The sequence below is a fragment of the Protopterus annectens genome, chromosome 16.part0 (assembly GCF_019279795.1).
Source record: "Protopterus annectens isolate FY-2018-M chromosome 16.part0, PAN1.0, whole genome shotgun sequence".
Taxonomy (NCBI): Eukaryota; Metazoa; Chordata; order Ceratodontiformes; family Protopteridae; genus Protopterus; species Protopterus annectens.
In genome coordinates, this window is record NC_056750.1 from 29,873,093 (window position 1) to 29,895,833 (window position 22,741).

Genomic DNA, 22,741 nt, shown 5'->3' on the forward strand with positions numbered 1-22,741 from the left:
CTGAGAAGAACAGGGCAAGGTCATTCAGGCAGTACCTGGTTGTCAGGAAAAGGAGGCTTCTGAGTAGTGGGAGTTTGGGTAGCCTTAGCAGAGGGAGTCTTTCTACCACTCTTTTTATCTTTGAGGGGAGGGCAAAACTGTATACAAACAAAGGCAAGGCTGTTAGGGTAATTACTTTGAAATGTGGGAAGAGGTGAAACAAAAATATGTTTCAAATCCTGTAAGACCTTACCTTTTTCTTGCAGGTATTTAAACAACTCTGCAGCAGCAGGACCAAACAAATGCTTATTGTCCATCAGTTTTGCCTTTATATCAGCAAAGGCTGAAGTCTGAGCCAGGAACACATCATCAAAACAGATCCAAAAGCAGCAGCCCTAGATGAAGCATCAGCTGCATCATAGCTGCATTTAATGGAGTGGCGAGCTACACGGGAGGACATCCCTAGCAAAGCAAGAGCAGACACCTTCCCCTCAGAATCAGGAAGACCTGAAATAGCATGACACGCCTGAGAGATAACAGCAAAAACATATCTGGTCATATGTGTTTGATGGTTCACAGCTCTCAAGGCCAGGGTAGCAGAAGTATATACTTTCTTACCTAGCCTCTCCAACGTTCTGCTGTCCTTGTTAGGGGGAAGCAACTTTGTAGAAGGCAACAATCTGGAGGGCTTATCAAAGGCAACTGATACCACAGAAGGGTCATCGGGGGGCACTTTTTAAAAAAAACTTACAGTCATCAGGCATTTTATAAAACCTATCATTTTTGGGAGAAGGGGGCTGGGAATCCAAAGCCTAAGAAAAAGTGGAAAATGCATCCAGCAAGGCAGAAATAACAGGAGGAACAGCATAGGGACTATGAGTTTCCATTTGCAGAAGCTCGTAGTACCTCTTCTGAACATCAGACAGCTGAGCAGTGCCATTTGAAAAAAAAAACATAATTCTGGAAATAGTGTCACCAAAAGAAATCTCAGAAGGAGAGTCAGGACTGATAGACTCTTCTTCCTCAAAACCATAATCTATTTATTTATTTATTTGCTGTTGGTTAACCAGGATGGTCCATTGGGCCAAGTGAACCCATTTTCAATGGAGTCCTGGGGAGAAAAGCTCCAACAAGAATGTGTTACAGAGATATACATTACATGGTATACAACTCATAGCAAGGTAAAGTTTACAAACAGTAGAATTATCCACGAAAATAATGATATAGTGTAGTTATATACATTTTTTTTTGATAGATGATATTTAGGATAGGATTATGAGCAAAATATAGGAGATGAAAGTAATAAGGATAGAGGAAGTGGAGAATGATTATGTGGGGAGGGAGCAGGAGCATTCCCATCTGGATGTTAGGTAGGAGTGAAGTGTTTTTTTAAAGGTAGGAAGGCTAGCGATGGTGCGAATGGAGGGAGGTAGGGAGTTCCACAATCGAGCTATGGAAAAAGAGAGGAGCTTTTGTCCTGGGGGGCGAAGGGGGTCTATGGACTACTATTAGGTTCTGATTAGTGGATCTGAGAGGTCTTTGAGTCTGGTGAATTTTAAAGGTAGAAGAAAGGGTGGGACAGAGGGATGGTTGGAAGATGAGTTTGTGTGCAAATGTGAGTTGAGTGTAGGAGAGGTAGTTGAGAAGTTCGAGCCAATTTAGTTTATGAAGTGGTGTGCAGTGGTGTGTTGAAGCTTTGGTACTAGTGGCAAATTTGGCTATTTTGTTGTAGCAGGTAGATAGTTTAGTTCTAATAGATGATTGTAGGTTAGTAAAAAGGGGGGCACCATAAAGGAGAGAGGGTATGAGAAATGTAGTAGAGAGAGTGAGTTTGGTTGTTGATGAGAGGAATCGCTTGTGTCGATAGAGCAGGCCGAGTTTTGGTGGTTTTTTTTATGTTTATTAGTAGACGGGACTCAAATTTAAGGTTATTGTCAATTTGAACTCCTAGAAGTTTGGTTTCGGATACCAGTTCAAGTGGAGTATTATTCTGACTGGTGATGGAGAATAGTTGTTTATCAAATGTGTTTGTTTTAGAGGGGGTAAATATCATTAATTTTGATTTGGCTGCATTAAGTGCAAGATGGTTATCTTTCATTCACAGTTCTGTGGTGGAGAATGCTTCTTGGGTGAACTGTAGAAGGGTTGGAATGGAAGAGGCTGCACAGATGATTGTAGAATCATCAGCGTATTGGATGATACTAGCAGACGTCCACCTTGGATGTACAGACGGAACCTAGGACAGAAGGAATCTGAGAAGAATAAGTCAGGGACTCCATCAGAATCTTCATCAACCTGCTCACTAGGGCTCTTAAGAGGGGTAGAAAACCAAGAAGAAGCAGGAACAGAAACCCCCTGTGGAGTCTCCAGAGCCATAAGAGCATTTAAAAAGCCTTCAGTGAAGTTTTGCAATTCACTCTGAGGATCTTTAGGCGCAGGAGAAATGTGCTTACTTTTCTGATTCTTTTTGAGAGGGATGTCAGCCTTAAACATCTTAGGAGGCTCTGACCCCTGCCAACATTCTATTACTGTAGTCAGAATCTCTTCCCTCACTAATATCTCAGGAACACCCCTAGGCCCTTCAGTAATTAGCAGCTGCGGTTCCCTCTGTACATCCAAGGTGGACGTCCGGAAGGTCTCCATGGATGTACGTGACGCAGAGGAATCTAACAAGGAATCTAACAAGGAAACTGGATGATCCTCGGGATTTCAGTAGCCTCAAGAGAGATGTCCAGTGGAGGCGGTACAGCCAAATAATCCAATCAAGCTTTCCTGGTCTTTTTCTTCACAGACAGCTGACCCTTGGGATAGAAAGATCCTTCCATAGTGTCTTTAGCCAACAGTTTAAGTAATTGGTTTTCTAAGTAAATAGCTAGGGAAGAAAGCTGACTATGCAATGTCTTACGAAAGAAAGCTTGGCAAATCCCACAAGACGTATGGTCATGGGAAGTATCTAATTAAAACAAACACTGCTTGTGACGATCTTTATGGGAAATCTGTCTCCCACACTGGCATTCCCCTTTTCTGGATGACATGAAACCAACAACCAGAACAAGGCAAAATAATGATAAGAAAATCAAAAAACCCAACAGGGCACTTATCTGAAAATGGTTTGGTAACCAGTAGATGAACGAGACCGATGATAGCGTTCGGACTGGTGGAAAAGTTCTGAGGATGGTATGTCTGGATGCCAACTTTATGCCCTACACAGCGTGGCATGTGTGTGATATGTGGTGTACCCATTGCAACCTAAAGGCTTTGGTTTACTGGCCGGATGTCAAGCTGCTCTATGCAGTGGATCCCTATTGTAAAGAGTACTGCAACAGTGATATGGAAGGACATGAAAGTATTATGCACACACAACTTTAGACCTAATATGTTAATCATTACGTACTGAAACTACTTACTGTGGCAGGCACAAATATTATATAGTGTTTTTGTTACGAGTTGCATAAACACCTAAAACTTTTCATCTAGCATTATTAGATTACTGTACATATTTCTGATAACTTAAGAGTGCAATTACAGCATAGTCTTTCTCCCCTGGTCACTTTACCTGCTTCTGATAATACACAGAGTAAAATATAGTTCATATGATTCATAGGAGTTTCAAGGCAATTTAATCTCAGAACCATAAATGCCACCCTTAGGAATATGCACCCTTTCTTAAAGAAGGCTAGGCCAGTTAGTCTCGAGATACATTTTAGGGTACCCATCCAGTCATCCAGATTTTGTTTGAAGATGATACTGTTATCATTCTGCTTAATCTGCAAGTTTAGCCTATTTTCTCTATCACAACATATTTATCTGCTGGTGAATATTTAGGTCCCTGGTTCTAGTGTTCACTACGCTACTAGACTTACAAAGCAATAGGTAATCAAAGGCAACAGAGGGTCTATAATGTTACTCTAGGCAAGGCAGAAATCACTCCAACAGTGTAAAATAAACTGAGTAAACGAACAGAGGTTCTAGTCTCTCTTAGTATTTCAGGGTCTTTAAGCCTGAAATTCATCTCAGTTAGGAACCTCTGGGGCTTGTCTGGATGTTAGATATACTGTGTGTGATACAGCACAAAGGGTTTATTGTACACCGTAATTACTCTAATCAGTAATGAATAGAGGGGAAAGATGATCTTTAGATATGGATTCTATTCCCTTGGCTACCATATGGTACATGTAGAAGGATTTTCTGACTACACTAGCCACGATGATCAAAGGAGAGGAAACTGCCAAGTCAGGTATGCAGGTCCCTGACTACATTTTAACTTAGTAGTGGAGTTATATGCTGATGGTAGGTATTGCTTGCAAAATGAAATAATACTACACTTTATTTTGTTTAATTTCAGCCTATATTCAATATACCAGGTATTAACTAAGGTAAGATCTTGCTAAAAGGTACAGGTGTTATGGGGCAGGGAGTGGCTTCATAACATTCAATTTACATCCATTTTCAAATGTATTTAACAAGATTTCCTGCTTGTCACTTTGAAGATTAGAAAAATAAATGCCAAAAAGGAGGGGTCCCAATACAGAGGCCTGGGGGACTCTGCTGCTTATCTTAATACTTTCAGATGAGGCACCTGACACACAAAGTATGTGGGTTTTGTCTTTTAGACAGTCTGCTATGCATCTTACCACCTGAGGACCTATATTTAAACAACTTAACTTGCTTACAATGCCCGCATGGAGTATGATGCCAAAAGCTTTGGCTAGATCAAGATGTGCTGTGTGAACAACAGGACCACTGGCAAACAGCCTGTGTGACCCTCTCAAATAATTTAACTAGATTTAATAGTGTTCACCAATGGTTCATAGGATTAATGAAATGTCCACCTTTGGGTAAAGCATCTTGGAGTTCTTGAATAGGGCTCATGCGCCACACCTACCGTGGTATATGAGTGAAGCCTCTCCAAAGGTGGCATATAAACTCACCATGCACATATGCATCTATTAGGTGTTCTCAGGAAACTTCCTACTTACCTGAGTTTCTTTAGTCAGTCCAGAATATACAATGGCTATATCACTTAAGTGATCTCCATGTGGTGATCAGATAACTACTTAGCACCTATCCAGAAGGAAGTATCTAGAATACACATACTCAGATCTGATGACTGGTCTCAGATGTATTTAGCCATTTTGAATTTGATGTGCATTATTAAGTCACAACTAGCACAACAACATACTAACAGTTCCCAGCCTGAGTCTATATCAGGTAAGTCTATATCAGGTAAGATGTTCTTCCCCATCATGCACTTCCACCTTCCTTCAGTGTTCTTTTTTAATTTCTCCAAATCTTTTGGGTTTCTAATACCATGACGGAAAATGGCACCATTCCTAAGTCAAAGTACAATTAAAGTTCATGAAATTAGTATTGTTTCACTCTTTGAAGTCAGCCACAAGTGCTCTTCGCAGCACCTGCAATGTGCCCAGTAATGACTCCATATGAGCATGAAAGTGTTCCAGTAGGACTACACAGTCACCAAGTACAATCCAGTGGCTAATTTAAAATGAAGATGAACATGTTGCAGGAAGGAAAAAACAAAATCTACACATTGATATCTTTTAATATTAAGTCTTTGCCACAATGAAAACTTGCTGTTACTTCTGTAATTTATTTCAATTAATATCAACTATACACAAGCAAAACTGCACATGACACTTGCTGGGAGTACAACAGTGACACAAGAGCAGTATGTTTCAACATTTTTAATTTGACAAATAAAACAACTTTACTAACATTAAGATTGGTTTTCGACTACTTGCCATGTGATACAAATCTGCATAAAAAAGTAATGTCATAATCTTAACATTACTTTTACCCCCCCCCCTCCCCAAGACCTACTGCATCTAATTAGAGACCAGCTCCAATTAAACATCCATAAAATCCCTGGAAGGTTACAATTAATGAAATTTACAATTCCGTCAAATCCATGTCATCACCTGTTCACATCACTCTTTTGCATTACAAATTATCAAAAACTGCAATTAAAGTTTCAAACACAGCCTCTCTGCATTATTTGGAAATAAAAATACAACTACTAACTTATATTCTGTTTAAGCTTTTCAGGTATTACAATTGGTTAGCATACGTTCTTCAGAGCAGGTATATATTTCCAGGGTTTCAAAGAATATCATCAAATATTCAATGACAAGTCATTTGAAGACAGTGAAACTACCAAAAATATTGGCTACTCTCACCATTCCCTTTTATTTTTAATAAAGGATTAAATCTAACTCAGCTCTACAATAAACTGTGGACACCCTCTTTGCAAAACCACCATTTTTACTGCTGGCAAAATCAACCACCAATCAAAAAAGTATCTGGTCACATTAATCAATCCAAATCTTAACAATAAATCTTTTCAATGCATTCATTTTACAAATACCCACTTAATCCAATTCAGAGACAATAGGGGTAGCCAGAGTTTAATCCAACATTTGGTGGGCATAATGCAATGAAACTAATCCTGGAATGGACTGCTAACCCACTGCAGAATGCATGTGAACACACAGGAACACACACACATACCATGCAAAATTTTAGGGGAATACCAATCCATCTGCTGTATTATCTTTGGGAAGTGGGAGGAAACCAGAGTACCTAGTGAAAATACATATGGACACAGGGAGGATGAGTGAATTCCACACTAAAGCACCCCCAGCTGAGAACAGAAATGGACAGTCAACTGACACATTCCCTGGAAATACTGTCTTGCTGAGCAAAATCAGTGCCTGTGGAGAGAAACAATAAAACGTGTTCTTTTACATGGGACCATACCTGAGCCAACTATGCTCTAATCACAATAATTCTCTTCTCAAAGTTTATTTTCCCTACAGAATGATCCCCATACTTCCACACATTACAAAAACAGTGCCTTAGCAGTCGTCTCTCCTCCTCTGTGGCATTACTATCTTAGTTGGCTTCCTCTCTGTATACCATGTGAGGGCTAAATTAAATTACAAAATACTTTCTCAAGGAATCTGCGTTCCTTGTTGTTGCATCATTTTGCCTATCACATTTGAAAGTTTCTTGCAAAGGAAAACACACATATCAAGGTATCTATATTTTTTGTTGTCATTTCAAATCCACTGGGGTCATAAAGCAGTAACGCTACAGTTCATAGTGTTTTATTGTGTATTCTCAACTACACAGGCTTTGGTCATAAATCTACTCAGCCTTTTATAAACAAAACAAAACAAAACAAAACAAAAAGAATTTCACCGGCATACACGAGCTTCGTGCTAAAAACGCTGACTTATTAATTGTTAATACACAAGACACAGCAAAACACCATGACTAAGCGCTTTCACCTCAAAAGGCATCATCAGAGTTACGTGCTTTCATTCAAACACACCTTAAATACTATACATCACTTCCTTTTTTCCAGTGCCTTCAGAAATTTAACCCTTGCCATATCTAAACATTTTCAATTCTGTTGATAATTTCACTTAGATCAAGGAATACAGACATAAAAAAATGAATAAAATAAAAAAATACCACATAAAACTTCAAAAAACTATGATAGTAACAAACTTGTACATCAAATATATGTACTGTTGTGGCTCAGATGTGCAGAACTAACAAAATCACAGTAAGCAGTATTTCTAAAAACAGTAATGCCATAGTACTCACATGCATGTATGTAACCTAACACAGTTTCCTCTTTTGTTTTAACACACTGGCTACAGAAATATATTCATCAATTCCAGGTTCCACCTTGGCATTCAGTCTAAGTTGCCATTTGGTTTCCTTGATTTCTGTTTAACTTCCCCAAGTTCAATGTTATTTGGGAGAATGTTTTGTTTTTGATGCTGAGCTTAGGGGTAAGCTGGGGCAAAGGCCCAGAGTGGTATACAGCAAAGGTAGGAACATTAAGGAATGGTTGGAATTGGATGGCAGAAGTACAAAGGGAAATTACAATTCAAGAATGAGTAAATGTGGGGTCTGTAACTGGTGTAAGTACATCAACGATGGGCCATACTTAGAAATTGCAGGTTTTCACAGGAACCTGCAATGCCCCGGAAGGTGTAACTGCAACACCGAGATGGTGGTCTATGTGGCCACGTGCATTTCCTGTTAGGCATTCTATGTGGGAAAAATCACTAGGCGGTTGAGAGACAGGATTGCTGAGCACACCAGAAACATCAAAAACAAGAAAACATCCAGTTCACTTTTCCTGAACTCATCCATATTTTCAAATTACAAAAGATTTTTGTTTTTTGTAATTAACAGGTCCTACAGAGAAGATAGAGGGGGTGCCCCCAACTTAGACATAGAAATCAAGGAAACTAAATGGCAACTTAAGACTGAATGCCAAGGTGGAACCTGGAATTAATGAATATATTTCTATAGCCAGTGTGTTAACACAAAAGAAGAAACTGTGTTAAGTTACAGACATGCATGTGAGTACTATGGAATTACTGTTTTTAGAAATACTGTTTATTGTGATTCTGTTAGTTCTGTAAGAATGAGTCACAACAGTACATATATTTCATGTATAAGTTTGTTACTATCAGTTTTTCTGAAGTTTTATGTGGCATTTTTTATTTTATTCATTTTTTATGTCTGTATTCCTTGACCTAAGTGAAATTATCAACAGAATTGAAAATGTTTAGGTATGGCAAGGGTTAAATTTCTGAAGGCACTGGAAAAAAGGATGAATAGTATTTAAGGTGTGTTTGAATGAAAGCATGCAACTCTGATGATGCCTTTTGAGGTGAAAGCGCTTAGTTATAGTGTTTTGCTGTGTCTTGTGTATTAACAATTAATAAATCAGCGTTTTTAGCATGAAGCTCGTGTATGCTGGTCGACTTATTTTTGTTTTGTTTATTCAAGTTTTTAGTTTTTAAGTATTTTTGTTTGGTTTCTACTCAGCCTTTTGTAGTTTGAAGGCAAAGAAAACTGATTAACCCACAGCAAGCAATTTTGGTTTATCCTTAACACAAAGGATACTTTCTTAACATTTGTATGTTATCAGCATCTGAAATGATTGTGAGAATCATTGTTTAAACCACAGATCCTTCTATCTGATGGACTGTTAAGACAGCAACATGTCAGTGTAAAGCATGCTCTAATTACCTGAGTGAAATCTTTCAAAATGTGTCTGAATGCCCCATTCATACAATATGTATGACATTATACAGTCTGCAGTCATAAACCTTGGCACTGTGAGGTTACTACAAAAGAAGCAAATGCCTGTAATCAGTTTCTGTACATTTTTGATGTGCTACCAAAATGTACTACATATCTTGGAAAAGAAACTGTGAACATGTAAGAACATGTAAGAATAATTATGAATCTCCAGTAATCATGATACTCTGATAATGGGGTTCCACGAAACTAGACTAATAGATATTAGTACATTTCTAGACTTGTCAAAGCAGCAATGGGTCACTTGATGATGATAAGAAAGGGATAACTCCCTGGTTACAGAACGTTAATTTATCCAAAATCTTGAGTTAAGTCTTTGCCTCCGAATGTGCCCAAGATCTGAGCCGAAGGTCCCCTCTAGATCACTGAGCTGTACAAGGTGAGGTCCTCATATACATCCAAGTTCTCAGAAGCTAGCTCAATTACTAAGTTCTCAGACAGATGCAGAACAGCTACTGAACCAAGCAGAATGCTTACATAACAAGAAGAATGCAACTTCCGAAGTAAAAAGTCTGCTCTGATGACTGCAGGATATTTACTACAATGGATTAATGCATGACAGCATCTGATTAGGATAAAGATTTATTATTTAAACTTGTCAAATTCTGGTCTGAATAAAGTGAGAGCAATGCTGAAAGTGTAAAATTCAAATTAAAGTTAAAAGAAGAGAATATTTGATGTTTCAAGTGTAGCACCAGTCTTTTCAAGGCAACTTCAAATCACAGCTTTAAATTACAAAACTTACATTTCCCACCAGGAAATAAACTTGGGCCCCAAGAGTTGGTAATACCTGCTGGTACATTCTAACCACATGAACTGCAGACTTGTGTGTGTGTTTTAATCCTGAATTTTCTACGCCTTTTTTTTCCAAGGGTGCTAGGAACAGTCAAAGAAATCAAAGCTTGCAATACATATGTAGCAATATTTGACAGCTGTCAAGATAAATGCTTCAAATGCATCTTTGGATGGAACCTGAGAGGTAAATGCAAACCGCAATCTTGGCCAAATTGTGACACAGTGACACATGCATACAAACAATCCCCTGTCAAACAGGACTTTATGTGGGACAGTATCAGGTGATTCATTCTGCCTACCTCCTCACTCCCTTTCCATTGGTGTGTGGTCCTGACCCAAGGGGATAGTACTGGGAATATTCAAAAAACGGAACTAGAGCAGCAGCCCCAGAGAGTAGTGGATGGTCAGATGGCAGGCACACAGGGGGGGGGGGGGGGGGCAAAAAAGCTGAAAACTAAACAAAAAATGCAGTATATTTAACTATGGTGAGCTGTGTTCAAAATCCAAAAAGGACTAAACCTAACACTCCAAGAACAGCAGCAAAACCGAGGTGGCACTTCTCCTCCTTTAATGTCTCAGCTGAGATGACTGGAGTTCAAAGGAAGGCGCTGAACTGCCACACACAACAGTTTTGGGAACCTCACTCAAAAGATCCACTTTTCTTTTCCTTCCGGAACCATGGAACTGAAAATTATCCAAAGCAGAATAACATTAAGGACTGTAACAGACAGGCAAACATAAGGCACTTAAAACAGTGACATCTCAATCTCCCCTTGTATAATGCGATTAAATTACAAAGTCAAGACCTGTGCTTCTGAACTACCCGTAGAAAGAGGCACTTACATTTAGCATGCACACCTCATTAACAAATGAAGGAACAGAAAAATCTTGCTTTCTAAAAGTGGCAAAAAATGTGTAATAACAATGTAAGTAAAACAAGCAGAAAGGATAACTTTTAAGGAAAACTGGAACAACTTTGGCATATGTGATGTTAACAAGGAAATAGCCTCTGAAAAGAGAGGACTGAAGTCAGTTACTATACCCAAATCTTTCTTATGCCAGCTTTCTATCTAACATGTACCATTACTTGACATTTACCAGTCCTTTCTGCTCATTACTATGTGAAACTTCGGCCTAAGCTTTGCACTTTGGCAAGGTTAGAATTTTATTACGCTACTCCTATTTACTGTTCATAAGCGCACGCACCCCATGCATACAAAATTCAGGATATTTTCACTTAGAAAAATGTCAATAATACTCAAGAATAAAAAGGCAACAGTGCTAGATTCCAAATGCTTTTCATCATGAAACCAAAGTAAAATTTAAAACAGTCTTGAATCTGGAATATGAGGCTAGTGAGAGCAACTTCCAGGAATTCGAAGGTTATGTGTCCACCTGTGAAGAGCTGGCAGGGTTTTGCACTGGCTCGTTGTTTTCTGAACAATCACTGACATCTTCAAAAATTTCATTTAGGAGGAAAGAGTTCTTCTGTGGAAAGCTGTAAGTAGTGAGCCTATCGATTTTTCTCTTATATTTCTCCAACTTATTTTCAAACCGTGGTAGTACCACATGGTACAAATAATCAACAATTTCTGTATAAAAAGAAAATAAAACAATTTAGCAATATCATCAACTCAAATGCCAACGGAGAGATTTCTGGCATTAGCAAAATGAGAATTATCAACAAAGCACTACAAAACATTCTCGACAAATCTATTAAACTGTTACTGAACGGCTGTAATTACTATTACTACGCATTAATCAATATTAATTTTGTAAGAAGTGATGCATATCTGTTTCAAATTTCATACTTGATGTTTGAACTTCAGTACTGCTTTCTTGTATGTGGTTTGCGTTACACATCTAATAATACTGCTGTATGCGGTCAAACAAAATGGAGTCAATTCAAATACCATTTTTGCTTTCAACCTTCTGACTGAACATGTTGTGTAAGCACTCAGGCTGCAGAAGAAAGGATTCTGCATTCCAGCTGTCAGACAGAATGTCACCGTGTAATTTCTCCAAAAGTTGATGACCTTCTTGGCAAAAATTTTGTCCAAACAATTACAGCTGTGTTGTCTAGTAGGTATCTGAACAGAAATAATGCAATATTAAATCTTAACAGCTGGGTGCACCTGCCTTTTGGTGTCCTGCCGTCCAGTTAATGCGTATCCAAATCAAGGAACATTTCCTGTAAGGAACAAGCACCTTGTGCTGGCTTAGATTTTAAGGTAGGTATCAGAAAGAATCCCCTATATTTTCCACACTGTTCTGTGATCTATGTTATTCAAAGCAGAATTCCCCAAAAAGGGTTAGTGTTTATTGTAGGTAAGTAGTTGCACCCATGTACTAAAAAGCTCAAAAAGTAGAAATTCTCATAAAACCAATACATGTCACTACCTGTTCACAAGCAAATAGATGATTAAAATATAATTATAAAATTATAGTCAAGTTTGGTAACCTACAGAAATATACTCTTCCTCATCTATTACCCAATCAAAAGAAACATGACAAAGTGAGATGGAAGCTAAAAATGCTAAAGATAAGTGAAATACTGCTGCATAGCAAAAGTACGAAATAAAATAATTTTAGTATCAGCTAAAAGTGTAGCTAATCTGAAGTCTCTATCATCTCTAACTGCAAATAAGTCGGTAACTAAAGCTGCTACCTTGTAAGAACATTAAACTAATAATGTCTCCATTTTGCCTGCTAACAAACATACTAAGAAAGAAGACAAATCAAATATAGTATTCTGAAACACACAAAATTATGAAATTATTAAATTCTTAGAATTTTAGAAGTAACATTAGAAAAGGATAATAACTTTGAAAATTTGGCAACAGATGGTTGGAAAGAGTAAGGTCAATTATTATAGTCAGTGCCTTTACAAAACTACGTTTCCTTGTTTGAGAATGGTCACTTTAACGGTAAACCATGGTAACTGAAGATATTTATATGTAGCATCTTACTTGTTTATGGAGAAAACAATATATCTAGTTACTGAAGCAGTACAAATGTAAGACCTAATAAAAGGAAGGCTACTGGTATAACCACCATGTTCTAATATACTATGCAAATGACGTTTCATTGACGACAGTATATCATCTGAACATATCCGGGTTAACTAATGAAGATACAATGGGAGAAACAATAAAGAACGTAGGAATTTTAACAAAATAATTATTTCATCTAAGATCACTCCACAAAAATTAAATACAAGCTATATTACTAATAAAGTTTTATACTTCAGTGCTCTAGACTGGGACAACATCAAACGTTTCAGATGAAGTCAACATTATTTAAATACCAAAATGTCATCTTTTTCTCTTGAATGTGACATTTTAAAACTACCGGAATTGTGCTCAAATATGTCATCATATGTACAAGGTAATTACAGATTCTAACAGGTAGGTAAGTTACTAGAAGAAAAATATACTTCTTTGACAGTCCTGTTCCATGACCTCCATTCTCTCACTCACTCAAAAAAATGTCTCAACAGATAAAAATCTGAAGGTGATGAAGGTAAAGTCAAGCCTACTGGATCAGCTTGTATGTTACAATACAAATATGAAGTATGTTTGTCATGTGTACATATCAAATTTGCTGATTTATGAAATGGTGCCTGTGTAGCTGGGAAGACAGTACTGTTCTGCCCAAATTCCTCAAACAGCTTAAAAATAGGATGAATCCTATACAATGTCTCTGGAAGTCTGAGAATATCTAAATGTCTTCTCTCAGGAGAAATTTTTCCTGCTATAGCCACGTTAAAGAGTTATCCTTATTGTTTACTAACTTACAAGGTATATCCTTAGGTGGTGGTGATCTGGATGACTGTGAATAAAGATCTTCATGGTCTGACTATAGATTAAAAGAAATATTGCTGGGAACAGTAAAAATACTTCTTTCCCTCAGAGGAAAGAGAAGGGTTCCTCTTTTACTCTGTGTACTTGGATCTTCATTGTACCAATAAAGGTTCTCTCTAGTTTAGTTTAAATTCGGATATGCATTAGTCCCCAAAAGGGACCGATGCTGGTCCTCATTATCCTGCTGCAGTAATGGATACTACCTCCTTAACTAGAACATTGTAATCAAAGAGCACACAGCAAAAAGTGCAGCTGGTCCTTTCTGGTACCATGGTACAAGTTCTCAAAACTGGAGCTAGGCTGCGCTCTTCTGTAACAAAATTACCTCCATCACCTATCGAATGACCTCAAACTATTTACGGTAAGTCATAAGTCAATACTAACATTGTTTTTAAGGTGCTTGCCTTACAGTATTCCTCAAAGCCTTTCAAAGTCACCAAAGGCTCTGTAGCCATGCTTATGGTGGACTGCTTGTCACTTTTTGTAAAAGTCAGCACTTGGAAGAGCTTCATCAAAGGCTGCATGCTTTCAAAACCCAATGGCAAGGATTCCTTTTTCTTCTTTAATATCTCATCTCTCTTATGGATCTTTTTTTTTCTACATCAGCAGGCTCCAGCAGTCTGGTGTACCTATTTTACTTTTCAAAAGGTTTAAGGTGTTTTTCCATGAAACATAAATTCAAAGCCTAAGCTTCTTTCTCTGATTACTTGTTACATCCAACATGCTGCTCACAATATTCTATATTATGGTCAGGACCTAAGCAAAATAAGCATGAAGTAACAAAACAGTTTGGGTATTATCTGTCCGGCACAAGGGCATTTACTGAGCAATGCTGTTAATTTACATCACTGTCCCTTGTCTGCACCATTTAAAAAATATAAGGAAACAGCCATTACAGAAAATAACTAGGAAATAATAAAAATGCATGAAAAATAACAAAAACAAAGGAACTTACTTATATAAACCAAGCAGGTTGATTCATTCCACCATAACAGAGGGATCAGCAAAACATACAAATAGTGTGGAGCCACAAATGATGTAAAAGGTAGGGTCTCATGCCATCCATCTCAGAACCTAATCAAGGGTAGAAAAGTTCATCAGTTCTTTGTAGAGATCACAAAATCATAGGTGGGGCAAAGGAAGCACAGGATGTCAGGCTGTGCAACTAGTAGATTCTGACCAGGTGGTACTCAATTTGTGGTCAGAGATGAAGGGCTTCAACACTCTATTTGTAACAGAGTGCAATAGGACTGAAGCACTTAAGCAATGTGTGTGACAGAGTCCAAAAGGACTCAAGAGCTTCATCGTGGTATGTGATAAGAGTGCAACAGGACTGAAGCACTTCAGCTGTGTGTCTGATACAGTGCAACAGGACTGAAGCACTTCAGCTGTGTGTCTGATACAGTGCAACAGGACTGAAGCACTTCAGCTGTGTGTGTGTGATACAGTGCAACAGGACTGAAGCACTTCAGCTGTGTGTGTGTGTGATACAGTGCAACAGGACTGAAGCACTTCAGCTGTATGTGTGATACAGTGCAAAAGGACTGAAGCACTTCAGCTCTGTGTGTGATACAGTGCAACAAGACTGAAGCACTTCAGCTCTGTGTGTGATACAGTGCAACTGGACTGAAGCACTTCAGCTGTGTGTGTGATGCAGTGCAACAGGACTGAAGCACTTCAGCTCTGTGTGTGATACAGTGCAACAGGACTGAAGCACTTCAGCTCTGTGTGTGATACAGTGCAACAGGACTGAAGCACTTCAGCTGTGGTGCGTGATACAGTGCAACAGGACTGAAGCACTTCAGCTGTGTGTGTGGGATACAGTGCAACAGGACTGAAGCACTTCAGCTGTGTGTGTGTGTGTGATACAGTGCAACTGGACTGAAGCACTTCAGCTGTGTGTGTGATACAGTGCAACAGGACTGAAGCACTTCAGCTGTGTATGTGATACAGTGCAACAGGACTGAAGCACTTCAGCTCTGTGTGTGATACAGTGCAACAGGACTGAAGCACTTCAGCTCTGTGTGTGATGCAGTGCAACAGGACTGAAGTACTTCAGCACTGTGCATGCGACAGCGTAACAGGACTGAACTGCTTCAGCATTGTGTGTGTGTGACAGAGTGCAACAGGACTGAAGTACTTCAGCACTGTGTGACAGAGTGTAACAGGACTGAAGCACTTCAGCACTGTGTGACAGAGTGTAACAGGACTGAAGCGCTTCAGCTCTGTGTGACAGAGTGTAACAGGACTGAAGTGCTTCAGCACTGTGTGACAGAGTGTAACAGGACTGAAGCACTTCAGCACTGTGTGACAGAGTGTAACAGGACTGAAGTACTTCAGCACTGTGTGACAGAGTGTAACAGGACTGAAGTGCTTCAGCACTGTTTGTGATAGAGGTGCACCAGGCCTAACATACTTCAGGGCTCTGTTTTGTTTAGATTGCAGCAAGCCACAATCTAGAAAGAACCGTTTTTTGTTCCTCAACTTAAAGGAGAGGACATTTTACAGGTGTTGAAGGCACCAGATCACAGAGTTGCACAGAGTGCCACAACGCCCAGTTAAAGCTCTGAGAATTTATACTACTATATATAGAGATTAGAGCTGGGGGAAAAGGGACACAGAAGGTGGGCAAATTCAAACTTTATTTTGCAACTTACACTGACCCTCCTCCAATAAGATAGAATGGGACACACCCTGCTTGATTATACTATTGCGAAGAAGCAGTTTTTGGTAAATGAAAAGTACTAGTACTCCGCAGTGCAAATGACTCAGCAGGTTGACTTGCCTCTGAATTATGAAAATTAGACGGCTGCAGATTCTAGCATCACACAAGGCAGGCTGACGTACGTTCCAAAGCTGATATTAGAATGAAGTGCTTGGGGGACTGCATTCCTGCACTGTCATCATTCAAATTATATATTTAACCAAGAACCCAAGACTGTCTTTGTAATAATTTTTGAATTCTTTTCATCCCCTTCTGTCACTCTTAACAGTTGATGTAATGCCCCAGTTTATTTGCTGGGTCTACCAGCAATCCACTCTACCTTGGACCAATGCACGGATTTGAGCCAAGGCTAGTATTTGCCATTTGTTTAAAGAGAAAGTCTGACTGGGTAATAAATACCCATGTTTAGAGTAGATCTAGGGAGGAAGCTCTAGAGAGTTAGATAACATCAAATAAAAACCGTAGTATAGTTGTAATTAAAGAAAAGCATACATACACACAACATGACAGTGAAACACATAGGCTACAATAAAACATGATGAGATATCAGTGATGTAAAAGTAAAAAAATATGACAAATATTATAATCAGTATACATAAAAATAATATAAGTATAGTCTATTATGCTACAAAAAAGCTGCTATGCTTCAATTTATTTATTTTATTTATTTATTTATTTTACATTTGTTGACCGGGCTAGTCCAGCTGGATATATGTCCATTTTCAATGGAGGCCCGGGGAGAAAAGCTCCAACGATATTACAAATAATTCACAGAAACGGTGAATACAAGGTCAAAATTAATAACACATTGAGTCAGAACATGAGATATATATGCAGACAGGCATAGTCATAGCAGGAAATTACATAAACAAAGTTTAGTAGATATTTGCTATACAAATTCTAAAAATATAAGTATATAATATGGAAAAAGGTGAAAAGAAAATAATTAAAATATTGTGAAAAATTTTTTTTTTTTTTTACATATGTCTATAGGATGTTGTGTGAGGAGGAATTAAGGAGGAAAGGAAAAAGCCATGAGTTATGTACTTTTTGACCTTCCCTGATTCTTCCTCCCCCTCCCTTTGCATATCTTGTGGTTACGTCTGACAGGCAGATGTGCAATGGTGTCATGAGCATATTGCCCCAAATCTGCAGCAGCTCTGCCATGTCTACACCCTTTCCCCCCATTTAGGCCATTCTTCCAAACAGCAATGTCTCCAACCTTCTACAGGGATTGTCGCAGAAGATGCCCACTGGAGCAGCGTCCCTTAGCTCTTTGATTAAATGTATTCTGGGAGGGTGTTAAGTGATGGTGCACGTGTGTGTGTGTGTATAAAATATATATATATATATATGGACACACACACACACGCATCAAAGTTTTACCACAATAATAAAGGGCAGCTAGTCAGGAATGTGTAGGGCTGGTTTCTAGAAGAATGTCCATATCACAGCCCTACGTACTTCACAGACAATATGGACTAAGCAGCATGGATGTCTAGTACTATCAGCTGAGATGCAGAACAGTGATGACTTCAATTCAAAATATGGAAAAAATGCACCAAGATCTGGAAGCTCAGCCATGTAGCAATATGGTCAGTGACACATAACACACAAAGAAAAATCATTCAAAATGCACCTGAGCATGGCGCTGAATTATGCCACTGCACGATGTGTAGTCATTTTCATTTGCAATGCAACATCCAAAACGGGTCTACATTACTTCACTGAACGGCCACATTGTCGAACGGCATTTCACTAGATATGCTGTTCATCAAACACCTCACTTCCCCTGCAAATTTCCTGATCCCTCCCATAACGTGATCTAAGTCAGATTGTCGAATACAAGCTCGTCTATAATTTCCAATGAAATGCCATTTGACAATGTGGCCGTTTGGTGAAATAATAAGGATCCATCTAAAACATTAAATAAAATTCCTCTGCTACAGGAAACACCAGTATCTGAGCACACAGTGCATGCAAACTTTAACATACACACTAGTGTGCTAGTCAGCACAGCCCTCACACCCTCTTATTCTGCCAGAGGTTAACTTTTTGAGCAAACATAAGGAGCTTAACTTTGATCACATTTCCTAATACCAGTAATGAGACTCAAATAAATGCTGATATACAAACATATGCAAAAAAAACTCCTTAACTGCGCTCTACATGCATGTGTATCAACATCACAATAACGTACAGCTGTGTAAAATCTTACTATAACAGTAGATGTCCTTCTATTCACTGTTGCAGTATTCATAGCCTAAGGGATCTCTTGCCAAAGAGAGCCCAACATCTGGCCAGTATACCAAAGCATTTAGTGCTTACAGGGGTCGTACATCACACATATGCTCCCTGCACAAGGTGTAAGGCATAAAGGTGACATGAGGACACACAACCTCAGAACTGAAAAAACCCTAGCAGGAACAGAATGCCCCTATGGACAAGGACAAATGTGCATCCAGAAAGAGAAAAAGGAGAGGAGCCCTCGACCAAGAGCGGGCAGGAGGGAGGGAGCAAATACTGCAACAGTGAAGAGGAGAACGTCTACTGTTATAGTAAGATTTTACATCACTGTACTGTGTCCTTCCATATCACTGTTGCAGTATTCATAATCTAATGGGGAGTACAAAAGCTTAAAAGGAAGCCTGGGAGGAGGATAGCACAGAACTGTCCTCTAGAAGCCCATGCAGGATGGCCCTGGAAATAACATTCAACTTGTAAATCTTAATGAAAGTATGAATAGAGGACCAAGTAGCAGCACCAGTGATGGATCTGGTATTCAGACTCCTGAAAAAAGCACCAGATGTGGCAATAGCCCTGGTAGAATGAACCTTTACTGATGAGGAAAGACATTTACCATGAAAAAAATAAAAAGAAATGGCCTTAGAAATCCGGGAAGAGATGGTTTACTTAAAAACAGACAAACCCAATGACCTGGGATGAAAGGAAACAAAAAGCTGCTCAGATTAGTGAATAACTTCAGTTTTATCTAAGTAGTATCTGAGCTGTCTATGAAAATCCAAGGTGTGAAGAACCTTTTCACTGGCAGACTGTGGAGAAGGAAAAAGGGAAGGCAGATGAATAGAATGATTAAGGGACAACTCATTGACCACTTTGGGCATAAAAGAAGGGTTAGTACGAAGAGACACCCCCTCTCTGTGGAAAACTAAGAAAGGAGGAACAACGAGCAACTATGAAAGCCTGAAGTTCAGACACTTTCTTGGTAGAAATAAGAGCCAAAAGCAGGACAGTCTTCCAAGTGCAAGGTTGTAAGGAAGCTGAAGAAGCAGGGTCAAAAGGAGCTGGAGTCAACTTTTCAAGTACAAAATTGTGGTCCCAGAAAGGCAGAAAAGGCTTCCTGGGAGGCCTGATATGAAGGATGCCTTTAAGAAACTGCTTGACCTGAAATCTAGAGGCCAGATGAGGAGTCAAGGAAGACAAGCAGAAATAGCTGACATGCAAGCTTTAACTGAAGAAGATGTTAACCCAGCATGGAGCAGATCACAAAAATAAGAGAGAACGAGAGAATTCTCAACAGACACAGGATCCTGATGGTGACAAAAGCAGCAGACAGAAAATAACTTCCATTTGGACAGATGACTTCATGGTAGTGAGCATTCTCTAGGGTCTTTATCCTACAGAATGCTGATGTCTGTGTGGTCTCAGAGATGTGGTTTAAAGCTGCCGACAGCACACCAACAGTGCAGGGTTATAATGCCTTCCACATATTTAGACCAGCTACTTCACAGGCAGAGACTAAAGGTGGAGGTGTCTCACTTTACATCAAAAATAAATACACTTCAATGCTGGTCAAACAGGACAATGCACTTGAGCTGCTCCATGTTCAAATCACCATAGGTAAAATCCAATACCACTTCCTTGCAAGCTATAGGTCCCCCTCTATGACCCAGGCCACCCATACCATGTTGTTGTTGTTTGTCTTTTCAGCTTTTCCTGGTTAGGGGTCGCCACAGTGGAACTCTGGTCCGCTAATGATTGGCAGTAGATTTTTATGGTGCCGAGTTGCTAGCCCGACACCCAACCTTCAGCGAAGGCACGCCCATTCACGCATGTCTTTCGGAGGCCACTCGACCGAGGAGAGGACATGCAGACTCCACACAGAAGGCACTCCAGCTGACAATCAAACAAGAGAACCCCTTGCTGTGAGGCAACAATGCTACCGCTGCACCACCGCAGATTCTGACACCCATACAATGTATTTAAACTTACTAGAAACACTAACCATCCAACCCAATACCATATTCATGGGTGGCTTTAATTACCCCACTATTAACTGGGAATTCTATACAACATCAAATGTACATGTACAGAGATTCCTGGATTTTGTAAACACAAACTCCCTGGACCAGATAGTCAATGCATTAACCAGGGGTGCAACCATACTGGACCTGGTCATCACTAATATGGGAGAGTGCTGCACACCCCCTACTGTAATGCCTTCCCTGGTAAGATCAGACCACAAAATGGTCTCCTTTGAAGTAAAAAATAAAACATGGACCCCCAAGCTAAACTGGGAATATTCAAGAACTACCAGGTACAACCAGGCGAAAGTGCTTGTTGGAAGTCTGAGATCTTTGTATTTTGTTGTTTCGCTAAATAAAGGAATTAAACTAACTATTGAAGCCTTCATTTAAGCTGCACAACGTTGCTACAGAGTGAATTTACACTCACATTAAGGTGACCGTACTGAGTGAGTAGAGTTACGCTGGTATCTGCTTGTGGGACTTTTCGTGTTATTTGATTTAGTTCTTGCTTTTTGAATATTCAAGAACTATTCTAAGACTGACCTCCTGCTATTAAGTGAGAACCTGGCAAAATTTCAAGCCCCTATAAACCCTGAAAACACTTCTGCCTATGCAGAACTGTTCACAGAAACCCTGTACAAACATGTTAATAGCTGCCTAGAGGCAGCTGTACCCACGAGGAAGAAGTACAGAACTAACTCAAAAAACAAGCAAACCTAGTGGAATCACATCAATCGTATGTGTATCAGGAGGAAGAAAATCATGGCATAAAATAGGAGGTGCAGCACCCAGCAGAATAAAAGCACTCTCATTACACTGAAACAACTCAGAGGAAAAATAAAGTCCACCAAAGCCAAATTTGAGGTAAGTTTATCCTCCCAGGCCAAGGACCACCACAAAGCATTATTTAGCCATGCTGCAACCTCAAAGGCAATACACAATTGTGTGCACAGCTCATTATAAATGGAGCCATCTATACTGAGCAAGAAGATACAGCAAACCTCCTGGCTGATAAATTCAGCTCCAATTTTACTCCTCTCTCCCCCTCAATCTTCCCTCAGGAAATATCATCAAATATAACTCCCCCTACTACCACTAGGGATCAGGTCCTTAATGCTCTGTCTAAGACAAAGAACACTGCATCAATGGCCCAGACAATATCCCAGGATGCCTTCTAAATAGCATGAAACATGACCTATCAGGGCCTCTGGAATTACTATTCAACTGTAGCCTCCAAACAGGCTTTGTGCCTCATGAATGGAGAAAGGCAACAGTCATCCCTCTGCACAAAGGTGGGCCATCTATAGACCCTGGAAACTACAGATCCATAAGTCTCACTAGTCATGTATGTAAAGCCATGTAAAGAATGATCATGGAGATGATCAACAGAGCTATAGTAAACCTCTAGACACTGGACCCAACCCAGTTTGGTTTCGTCAAGGGCAGATCATGCCTACTCAACCTGGTGGACTTCTTTGAGAAAGTCACCAAAGCAATGGATGAGGGCAAAATCGTTCACATTGTCTACCTTGACCTGGCCAAGGCATTTGACACAATACCCCACTCAGGCATTGTTGACAAAGTCAAGAGGTTAGGTAAAAACCCATATGTCATTATGTCAACCGCTGGATAGCCAACTGGCTCAAAGACAGGACCCTTAGAACTGGGGATTGACCTCTACAAAGAGGCCAGTCACAAGTCGAGTCCCTCAGGGATCAGTCCTTGGACTGCTCCTTTTTGGCATTTACTTCTTAGAAGTCATGCCTAATGTCAGTGGTCTCTGGCTGACTAAATTTGCATATGATTGCAAATTAGGAGCTGTCATTGAATCTCATGCTGACACAAATGTTCTCCAGGAGGGGCTGACACAGACAATCAACTGGTGTCAGAGTCATGGACTAAAACTAAATGCCAAAAAATGCATAACAGTATCCCTTGGGAAGTCATCCATCCCTGGTAAC

General features: G+C 39.5%; 1 long non-coding RNA gene across 1 annotated transcript in view; it reads right to left on the reverse strand.

Annotated features, from left to right (window-relative positions):
• Positions 1 to 9,698: 9,698 nt before the first annotated feature.
• The window catches only part of LOC122790828, a 191,929-nt gene continuing 178,886 nt past the window's right edge, over positions 9,699 to 22,741 (reverse strand). The window contains exon 3 of the long non-coding RNA XR_006363044.1: positions 9,699 to 11,516. This is a non-coding gene — a long non-coding RNA (uncharacterized LOC122790828). The remainder of the gene's footprint in view (positions 11,517 to 22,741) is intronic.